General features: G+C 39.3%; 1 long non-coding RNA gene across 1 annotated transcript; it reads right to left on the bottom strand.

Moving 5' to 3' along the window:
- Window positions 1-7,954: 7,954 nt before the first annotated feature.
- On the bottom strand, window positions 7,955-8,465 carry LOC123959386. The gene is made up of 2 exons (XR_006822285.1): window positions 8,304-8,465; window positions 7,955-8,229 (listed from the first exon to the last, which is right to left on the bottom strand). It is a non-coding gene; the product is annotated as an uncharacterized LOC123959386 (long non-coding RNA).
- Window positions 8,466-10,164: the final 1,699 nt, after the last annotated feature.

The following is a 10,164-nucleotide window of genomic DNA, read 5'->3' as shown; positions in this document are numbered from 1 at the left end:
ACACCTTCATTTCCCTTATTCCCTCTGTGAGCTGGGATCCACATAAATGTTATCAGCATGTTCATATTTTTAATTCTGTACAACGTTTCATAAATCTCATTAACCATATCTTGCCTGCTGTGAGATGTAAATGACTGCAGTGACATTAATGCAGAGCATGAGTCTGTACAAAGAATAACTTTTTTAATCTGTAATTCTTCTATCCACTGTAATGCTGTTACAATTGCTAACATCTCGACTGTATATACGGATAAATGATCTGATGTCCTTCTTTTAACAGAAACATGTAAGGCAGGAATACTGAAAGAAAAACCTGTTCTGCCTGTATTAGGATCCTTGGATCCATCTGTATATACCTGGACAAATGTTTGATATAGTGTTTGTAACCTATCTTCAACCAATACTGCAATATTTCCACAACCTTTTTGACCCTGCATTTGTCTCAGAAAATGTAAGTCAGCTGACACTGAAGGAAACATCCAGGGTGGTGTTACAGATAATGGCACTGTAGGGATATATCTTCCTTGACTCAATGTCATGTCTCCAGCTATTTCCTCACATTTCCATGCAAAACACCCTCGTTTGGCCCTTTGACTATCCCAACATGAGAGAAGTATCTTTGTTGTAGGATGTCGATCCTCAGACTGCCCTTGCAGATTTACCCAGTAGTGCATCATTAACTGTTTACATCTAATATGCAGCGGCATTTCCCCCACCTCAACCTGAAGTGCAGACACAGGAGTTGTTTTTACAGCCCCACAACAGAGTCTCAAGGCTTGAGCTTGCACCACCTCTAACTTCTTTAATGAAGTTTTTGCTGCTGATCCATAAGCGATACACCCATAGTCTAATACTGATCTAATCAGCGCTATATACACATTTTTAATAGCAGCCCTACTTGCTCCCCACTCTGACCCTGTTAAGCATCTCATCACATTCAGTATCTTTTTATACTTGGTGTTTATCTTACTGATATGTTCATTCCATGTTAACTTATCATCAAACCACGTACCCAAAAATCTAAAGACTTTTACTTGCTCTATCTTTTGCCCATACATCTTTAACTGAGCATTGATCCCTTTCTTTTTAGTGAAGACTACTGTCTTAGTTTTCCCAATTGCAAACTTGAATCCCCATGCAAATGACCATTGTTTCACCACATTAATTGCCTCTTGTATTTTATCCTTAATATGGTTAATGTTCTTTCCCCTTTTCCACAAGGCTCCGTCGTCAGCAAGTGACTGTCCAATATCACCCTGAACTGAAAAAACGTCATTAATCATAATGGAAAAGAGTATAGAGCTAATGACACTGCCCTGAGGAGTACCATTCTCTACCATATATCTTCCTGATACAGCTGTCCCAATTCTGACTTGTATACTTCTCTCAAATAAGAATTCTTTAATCCAATTATATGTCCTACCTGTTATTCCGATCATTTTTAATTTTATCATTAATCCCTCCTTCCAAACCATATCATATGCCTTCTCTACATCAAAGAACACTGCCATTACAGATTCTTTATTGACTTGGGCTTTCCTTATCTCTGATTCTAAACACATAATGCTTCTTCTTCTTTGAGTTTTTATGGCAGCTAGCATCCATGGAGTTGCCTTACTGCCACCTTCAGGTTTTATTTACCCTCAGCTTTCACTCATATAAAATCCGCCTATCTAATCCAGTCGCCCTAAAAAACAAAAAATAAATATGCATTTCCTACTTTCCACACTCCACATTCCAGTAAACTTTTGACTGTGTTATCATTTCTTGTCTCTCCTGAATAACTTTCCTGAATGTTGTAAGAATATGTTCTACGGTTTCAATGTCCTGACATTGTTCACACATTCCTGTTGGATGTTTTCCTATAATTAAAAGTGTGCTGTTAAGATTACTATGTCCAGTTCTCAGCCTGCTTATTATCACTTGCTGTTTCCGCTTTGCTCCCCTACTTCTTGATATGCCTACTCTGTTATGGATTGCATGTAAATGTCTCCCTTTTGTTGCATTTTCCCAGTTCTGTTGCCATTGTTGATTTACACTTCTCCACATTATTCCTTTCCCCTCTGATTTTGATAATTTAATATTGACTTCAACATCTCCTTTTTTAACTGCTTCTTTTGTCAACTTGTCTGTTTTCTCATTTCCCTGAATTCCTGATTGTGCAGGGACCCACATGAATACGACATTTTCCCCCTGCCTAGCTATTCTTGAGTTCAGAAATAATACTTCATATAGCAGGTCCAGGGGACTTCTGGCTATACCTGTCTTCATGCTTATAAGAGCTGAAACAGAGTCACTACATATTAATATTTCCCTATAACTAATTTGTTCAGACAATCAGATGTTCTTTTACTAAGTTTCACTTGATACCTAGGAACAACACCTGCAGACCCTGTTGCATCTGTTTGCGTGTCCTTTGATCCATCTGTGAAAATCTGAATACTTTCCTTATACTTACTGTCCCTATAGCTATAATATACACTAATTAAATCAGTGGTCTTATTTTTGCGTTTAATCTTAAGTAATTCCAAATTACTAACAAGTTTCTAATTTCCAGACAGGTCTAATAGGCCACACCACATTTGCGCCAAACTCTTTATCATAGACTCCTGTGTCCTTTCCCATTTGATCATCCTGTCCATCCTGTTTTTTTGAGGTGTCTCCTTCTCCCAGCATGTCTGTAGCACCCTTTTTGCTGGATGCTTGCCATCCCCATGCCCTCTAAGATTGACCCAGTTATTAGCCCCTAGCTATTTCCGCCTCAGCCACAGCGGCATTTCACCTGTTTCAACTTGGAGAGCACATACTGGAGAAGTTCTAACCGCTCCTAAACACCCTCTTAGAACCCGAGCTTGTATTACATTCAGGTCTGCTAATACAGATTTGGCTGCTGAGCCGTATACAATACTTCCATAGTCTAGCGATGCTATATCAGCTCCCCACCCCAATCCTGCAATATCACCTCATGATATTTATAACTTTTTTATACTTCTTAACTACATATCTGATATGTTCCCTCCATGTTAATCTCACATCAGAATACACTCCCAAAAAACGAAAACTCTCAGCTCTCTCTAAATTATTTCCAGACAATTTCAAATACCGTCCTTGACTTTCTTTCTTGTGAAGAACATAACTCCACTGAAAACTTAAATCCCCATTTTGTTCCCCCATTTTCTTAACTATATATTCCACATTTCTCCCTCTTTTCCACAAATCTCCGTCATCTGCAAATAATGATCTCCCCATATCCTTTGGAATGTTTACCAGAATGTGTACCAATTTATCAGAATGGAAAATAAAGTTGGACTTATTATACACTCCACTGAGGTGTCCTGTCCTCTACAACATATTGGCTCAATAATTCTGCTCCTATCTTCACCTGAATAGTTCCTTCATTTTAAAAGTCCATAATACAATTAAACATTTTCCCTCCAACACCCATTAAGATCAGTTTAATTAGCAACCCTTCCTTCCATAACATATCATATGTATTATCCACATCAAAAAATACTGTAACCAATGTCTCTTTATTTACTTGATCTTGCTTTGTTTCATCTTCTAGCCCAGCACTGGATCTAACAGCACAACTACGATGCTACGCTCTGAGTTTGTGCTGACGTCAGAGCAATCAGGGTCTGTCAGGGTCTTCTCAAATTAATTTATACAGTCTATGGTCACGGTCTGTAAAGCAGAGCTGAGATTATAATCTGACTGTTGATCCTACTGGTGTGGCGTGTGGAGAGGGCAGCAGAGGGTGCCGAGGAAAGCTACACGCTCATGAATACGCGCCAATACAATGTTTTTATTTTACATTGTATAGATCCGAGGTTTTTAAAAGTGTGAGGCAGGCCTCCAAAACAGTTTCAGGTGAGACTGTGGGATTTGGTTTAAAAGAGGGTTCAGAGAACGAGAGAGAATTGTCTTTTTTGACTATTTTGAACTTTAGTGGGGCATCTTGTGGGATAATTCAGTTGGAGTCTCACCCTGTTGTGTGGTCCCACACTAGATGCAGAACTTTACTGCACTAAATAGCACTTTGCATAGAATGGCACTTCTAAGCAAAGTGTTTGTTTACTGCGTAAACAGCACCTTACATAAACCTATTTAGAAAATTGTGGTGTCTTTTATATTAAATTGTTTTGTATTGTGTATTTCATTTATTATTTAATTGTGTTGTTATTTTTGTGACGACCTGCTGGGGACTACAGATGGAAAATAGCCTTTGAGGTAATTCTAGCTTATTTCCATTGCTGAAAAGCAAATATGTTTTTTAAAATGTCCCTTTTAATAAATAAATAAAATAAAGATACATTAGTTTTGGTGCTTTTTGCCCACTTTATCCCACTTATCGCCTTAGGACAGACTTGTTTATGTTTTTGGTGTGAAAGCCTGCTGACATAGTGAAGCCTGTGTGTTTCTAGTTGCTGAGTTCACCTGGCTAGTCAGTGGTGGGAAACTACTTATTTACTTTACTTACTAAATAAAAGTAGCATTACTCTCTTAAAAGTACAAGTTGTTCATTCAAAAGTTTACTTAAGTAAAAGTACAAAAGTATTTGCATCAAAAGTATCACTTTAATGTTGCAGCTGGTGAAGGTGGGACTAATTTCCATCCATCCATCGTCAACCACTTATCCTGCGTACAGGGTCGCAGGGGCGCTAATTTTAATTACTTTATATATGGCAGTGTAGCTTAATCAATACGTCATCATGTTTTATTTGTTGATAATATTTTGTATTATTAGTCTGAATCAGTAAAGTAACTAGTAACTAAATATATCAAATAAATGAAGTGGAATAAAAAGTACAATATTTCCCTGTGAAATGTAGTGTAGTGGAAGTATAAAGTAGCATAAAATGGTATTACTCAACTGAAATACAAGTACCTCAGAATGTTACTTTATTACAGTCAACAGTAAACAGGTGTGTTTTGTTTTAGAATGTTATGTAATGCGCGAGTAAGATGTGTTTTAGGGTTTAATGTCCCTTTAAAAAGTGATGTTGATGGTTGACTACTTTATTTGTATATCTACAGTACAAGACTAATACTTCACTGTGGCTGTCTAGAATAAACCCTTTATCTGGCAGATAGGGCCTTGCTTTCAGCTAAACAATTTTGATTGTAAGTGACCACCAGAGAAAACATCTCAAACAAACCAAAAGACAATCTTTTTATATGTAAATGTCAGATGAAACTAACAACCCTCCATCCTGAACATCCTGCACAGGGAAACTGTTCTGAACAAGTGTGACGGAGGTCTCTTTACTGGACTATCTGCTTTAAAGCCAGTGCACCTGTTCCTGAATGTTTGCTGTGCAAGTGCACATAATGCAGATGACAAACACAACTTTTATAGTACCTTTTATGGGATACTTGATTAGAGAAATGATACCTGTCACTGGCAGCAGCATTCTGCAGTTGATCCTTGATTTGTCCACTTGAGGGCAATGTCACACAATAGACATCAACGCTTGAGCTGCAGCTGCTTCTCTGGTTGCTCCATGCATGTTAATCTTTTCTGTAGTCTTCTCCCAGTTCAGTGATGGAGACTTTTCTAATTGATGTGATGATTATATCTAGATGACATCCCACCTGTATGTTGTTCAGATTGAAATATCTGAGCATCTGTGCTATGCAAAGCGTTACAAGACACGGAAAATGAGATGTTAATTTGTAGTAACCCACTGCAGAAAAAGTGTTTTGTTTTTCAATAAGACAATTAAGAACTATCACACTGATTTACTTTTCCTGTTTGCCCCAGCAATGGCACCTCAGGCCTCCCACCAGATGGAGACCTTCTCTACATTTGACTCAGCTCACCAGAACTCACTATTCCTTGTGACACATTGCTAACAATTTTTACATCATTAGTTAACAGATGAGGAATGATTGCAAGCTTTAAAAAAACACTCTGCAATCATCATAGTCTCTGAAATTGTTGACAACACTTATCTTTAATTGGTGTCAAATAATCTTCTTCTTCTCTCCCTCTAATCACTCAGCCTTGTGTGTAAGTGTGCCTTTCCCAGATGTTAAGGGGCCACTGCAAGAAGTGAAGGTGCCAGGCATGTTTTCACTTTTGGAGTCATTCACGTTTACTCTCAGTCTGTGTAGAAGGAACAGCGACCTGGAAGAACATTACACAACAGTGCCTGGAAGTCTATGAAACATTTTCCTGTAGCTGGACAAACAACTCACTGGCACCCCAACAGAGTGACAGAGCAGAACATGTGCTTGGCTTGCATGTAGGACTGCCAGTGTATGGAGGAGATATGGATTTTTCCAGCAAACCCCTCATGTCAGAGAGGACTCCCATTCACACATGCAAACACTGTAGCTGTACTGTGAATGTCCAAGAACCCCAGAAAAAGAGCTGAAAGAACCATTAAAATGAAAGAACGGCAGAAAAAGAATAATGGAAACACTGATAAGAGAGAAGTGTTACTGAATGTAATGCTTAGTGATGTTTCACAGCTTAGCTTAGGGTTGAACAGCCTTCTTTAACACCCACCCACTCTTTAATGTGCACACTTATTTTTGCTGTTACTTATTTAAAAAAAATCAGTAACCCTTTATTTGACCTTTTCTTTAATGGAGATTTTCTATTTTTTAAACACACAGTACAACATAAGCTAAAGTCACTTCTCCACCCACTCCCTGTGAGGTTATGGGTTAGTAGGCCGTGTGACAACAGACTGCTAAAATGATGTGAAGCAGTAGTAGTGACCCATTAGATTCAATTTCATGTATCACTTATAGTAACAATACTTGGCACAGTGTGGGCTCCATGTCCTGTTCATGTTGACTCATACATTTTCAACTGAAGGATTTCATTTACATATTATTTGTTTTTATTTAGTTTTCAGGTTTTGTGTTTTAATGTTTTTTAATGAGAAAGGAGAAAACATATTCCTAACTATATAACCATAACTAGTACAATGCATTTTGATTGTTTTCTGTAATTTCATTTGTGTCTGCCATATGCTTAATGTCAAGTTGCAATGCATTCAGCTCGCTCTGTCAAAAGACAAAATAAAGCAATGACATATAATTACACAAAGAATAAACACATCAAAATGTCACAATAAAACACAATACATATTAAAATGTAATCACTAATCAGAAAAATCCTCCTCACTGCAATCATATTTGTGATACAGGGGATTCCTGAGGAGGTCGTCAGTTTTTTTGGTTTAGCCTTGCTGCTTTCCAGTGTTTGATGTATGTGTGCTTGTTTTTAATGACTGAGAAAACATCCAACCAAGGGGGTAGTGCATTTCCAGGAATTATCAGTTCACAATAATGGAACTGATAAATTGGGGTTAGTAAGTTCAAGCTAAGTGAGCGCCCTCATAAATCAAGAGTACAGTCATGGAGTGAATACAATTGTTTCTCGGGCTGAAACCACAGATACTGGACAGTCTGTCAATCTGAGAATTAATAGTGTGACTTTGACGGCCCTGCACCCCCTCACAGGTGTTTTCATTTATTGCTGATTAGAGCTCTTCTCTGGAATGGCCTTTTTACAGGAGACATTTTGACACATACTAGAAAGCAAAGCACAGGTGTTACTGATAACATTAACAATGGTTCCGTTTTATTCAGGTGTCCCAGTTAGACAACAGTGAGCCAGCATGAACAGTACCAGGACCCTGAAACTGAAGCAGCTAAATGAAATTCAGCCACCATTCATTTAGGCTACACCTGGCTTTTCCAACTGTGACACGTCAAAATGTGACAACACCAACCAGACTCGTCCCCATTTTAACTTTGTTTTGCCTCTTAGGGCAGGAACTGAACACTTAATTACTTTTGACTATTCCAAAAGCCATGGGGACCTTATGTAACCCCCAGCATATTTCCAAAGCTCAATCTAAGAGGTCAACCAGAGTAAGTGAAAACACCTGTGAGGCTGTGCAGGTGTTGTGGACAGAGGACCCAAAAGCAATGCTCCGGTGAAAGAGGTTTTATTGAGGGGAAAACGGGAGGTGAGGGAGAGGTGGATGCCGGGGAACACTGGGGGGGCCAAGTAGCAGACAGGTCTAAGGAGGCTGGGACGAGGCAACGGGGGCCGAGGGAGAGAGGAGGCACGGGAGGACTGACTTGGGGGTTGGTGGAGGAGTGTGGTGGCAGGCTGACTGTGAGGCCCGAGAGGACACCGTGGAAGAGGTCCGAGGGGAGAGGGCAGGGTGGCGAGCCCAGCTGACACAACGGAGGTGAGTGAACCTGGAGGGAAGACAGACAGGGTTAGACACAGGGAAAACAAAGATGACGCAGGCGCTTGAGAGATGAAGTGGTACCAGGTTAGGAGCAACATCGATCAAGCAGAGATTGTGTGGAGAACCGGGGGTTGATATACAGGCAGAGATGAGGCTGATTGCTGGCAGGTGTGGCAAGCAGAGGAGGAGGCTGACGAGGTGCAGGTGCGGATCGTCAGCTGAGCTCAGGAGCAGAGACAGAGGGAGAGCACACGCAGGGGGAGAGGAGGAGACACAGACAGGCAGGCCAAAACACAAGGGAAATACAGAATCACAAGAAAAAAAGGAGAACAAACAGGACACTCACCGTCAGCCGGGCTGCCACCACAACAGCTGGGCCTTTATTAGAATCAGAAATCTTTATTGTCATTGCACCAGTAGCACAATGAGATTTGCTGTACAATTCCTAAAACAAAAGAAACACTGTATGTACATGTGCACTCATTCATTCACACTCGGTCATTTAACAACATTGTTTGAGTTTTAATATGTAAACGTGCTCTAGCATGGGTTTGAATAGCCTCAGCATCACCAAGCTATATCAAAACAAATGTTGTTTTACCTAGAGGTTCACAAATGATTCATTATTATTGATTGTGAATTGTACTGCGATGTTATTGTGCTGAGTACTAGATCCCACATTTCTGTGGTAAAGAAAAGACAAAAACACTGTCCCCAGTGGCTGTCATAAGCGATGCACAATTAGACTAAGATCCAAAAATATCACTAAAATGTGCACAGATTTTCTAGGGCAACAGAAATCTCCAAAACAACATTCATATCTTTACAAAACACTGCCCTGACTAAAAACAACACTATGAACATTGATGATATGTAAAATGTTGGACTAAATTACTTGGATCAAAACAACACACAGTCTGATGTGCTGAATAGGAGATAAGGACTATGACGATGATGGAATACAATAGAATAATTAGCATTATGGCATCTTTTGCCATCATGCACAAAAGAAATACCTGTTATCTCTGAATGGTTTCACTGCCGAAGGAACTACTGTGATATGTTTTACAGTAAGCTCATATGTTTTACATATATACATCTAACAACTGAAGGTACACAGTGCAGTATATCTTGGATTGGGAACACCACGGCAATCTGCACAGTATCGTTCATATTCACATCGTACATTAAACTGTGTCTACTATCTCTGCTGACACAGTGTGTGTGTGTGTGTGTGTGTGTGTGTGTGTGTGTGTGTGTGTGTAGCTGTACGGAGGGTAAATAACAGAGGGAATCTCATCTGTCTTTGGCTCACTTGTCTCGTTCCTCTCGCTGAGTTGGGATTGATGTGTGAAGGAATCAGAGCGGATGTAACTCTCTTTTTCCTTGTTGTCAGCAGTTAACGGCTTGAACTGTACCGCAGTGTTTCTGTGTGCCCTTCTGTATTTCTGTGGATGTGTGTGTGTATTTGTATTCCCACGTGTGTGTACAACATTAAACATTCGCTGAAGGACGTGAACGCTTTTGTTTTTGTGCATGAGTGAGTGAGTGCGTAGCTGCAGTGTGTTCTTTAAAGATAGTGAGTTTAATTAAAGATGAAACAGCTGATTATTAATTGATGGAAGGTAGACTGTTCCATAGACTGAAATACGGGGGGTTGTCGACGTTTTTTCCTACTGAAAGAAAATTACTAAATGGTTGACTAAAAATGAGTGATGGGTTTTTGAGAAAACCAGGACAGCATCTTTTAAAGAGAACTGCACTTTGTAGTTTAAGTCACTGATGAATGTTAATTATTCGTTACACTGTAATATATAATAAAGATGTAATTCAGATATTATAGCGGTAAATATAATCAGCACAATAGGCCTATTGGATAATAATAATGTGTTGTTTGGTGTGGATGCTCACATTTGGACAAGAATGAGCAATATTTCAATTA

This window comes from Micropterus dolomieu, linkage group LG20, assembly GCF_021292245.1.
Source record: "Micropterus dolomieu isolate WLL.071019.BEF.003 ecotype Adirondacks linkage group LG20, ASM2129224v1, whole genome shotgun sequence".
Classification (NCBI taxonomy): domain Eukaryota; kingdom Metazoa; phylum Chordata; class Actinopteri; order Centrarchiformes; family Centrarchidae; genus Micropterus; species Micropterus dolomieu.
This window is presented reverse-complemented; position numbering and strand designations above follow the sequence as displayed.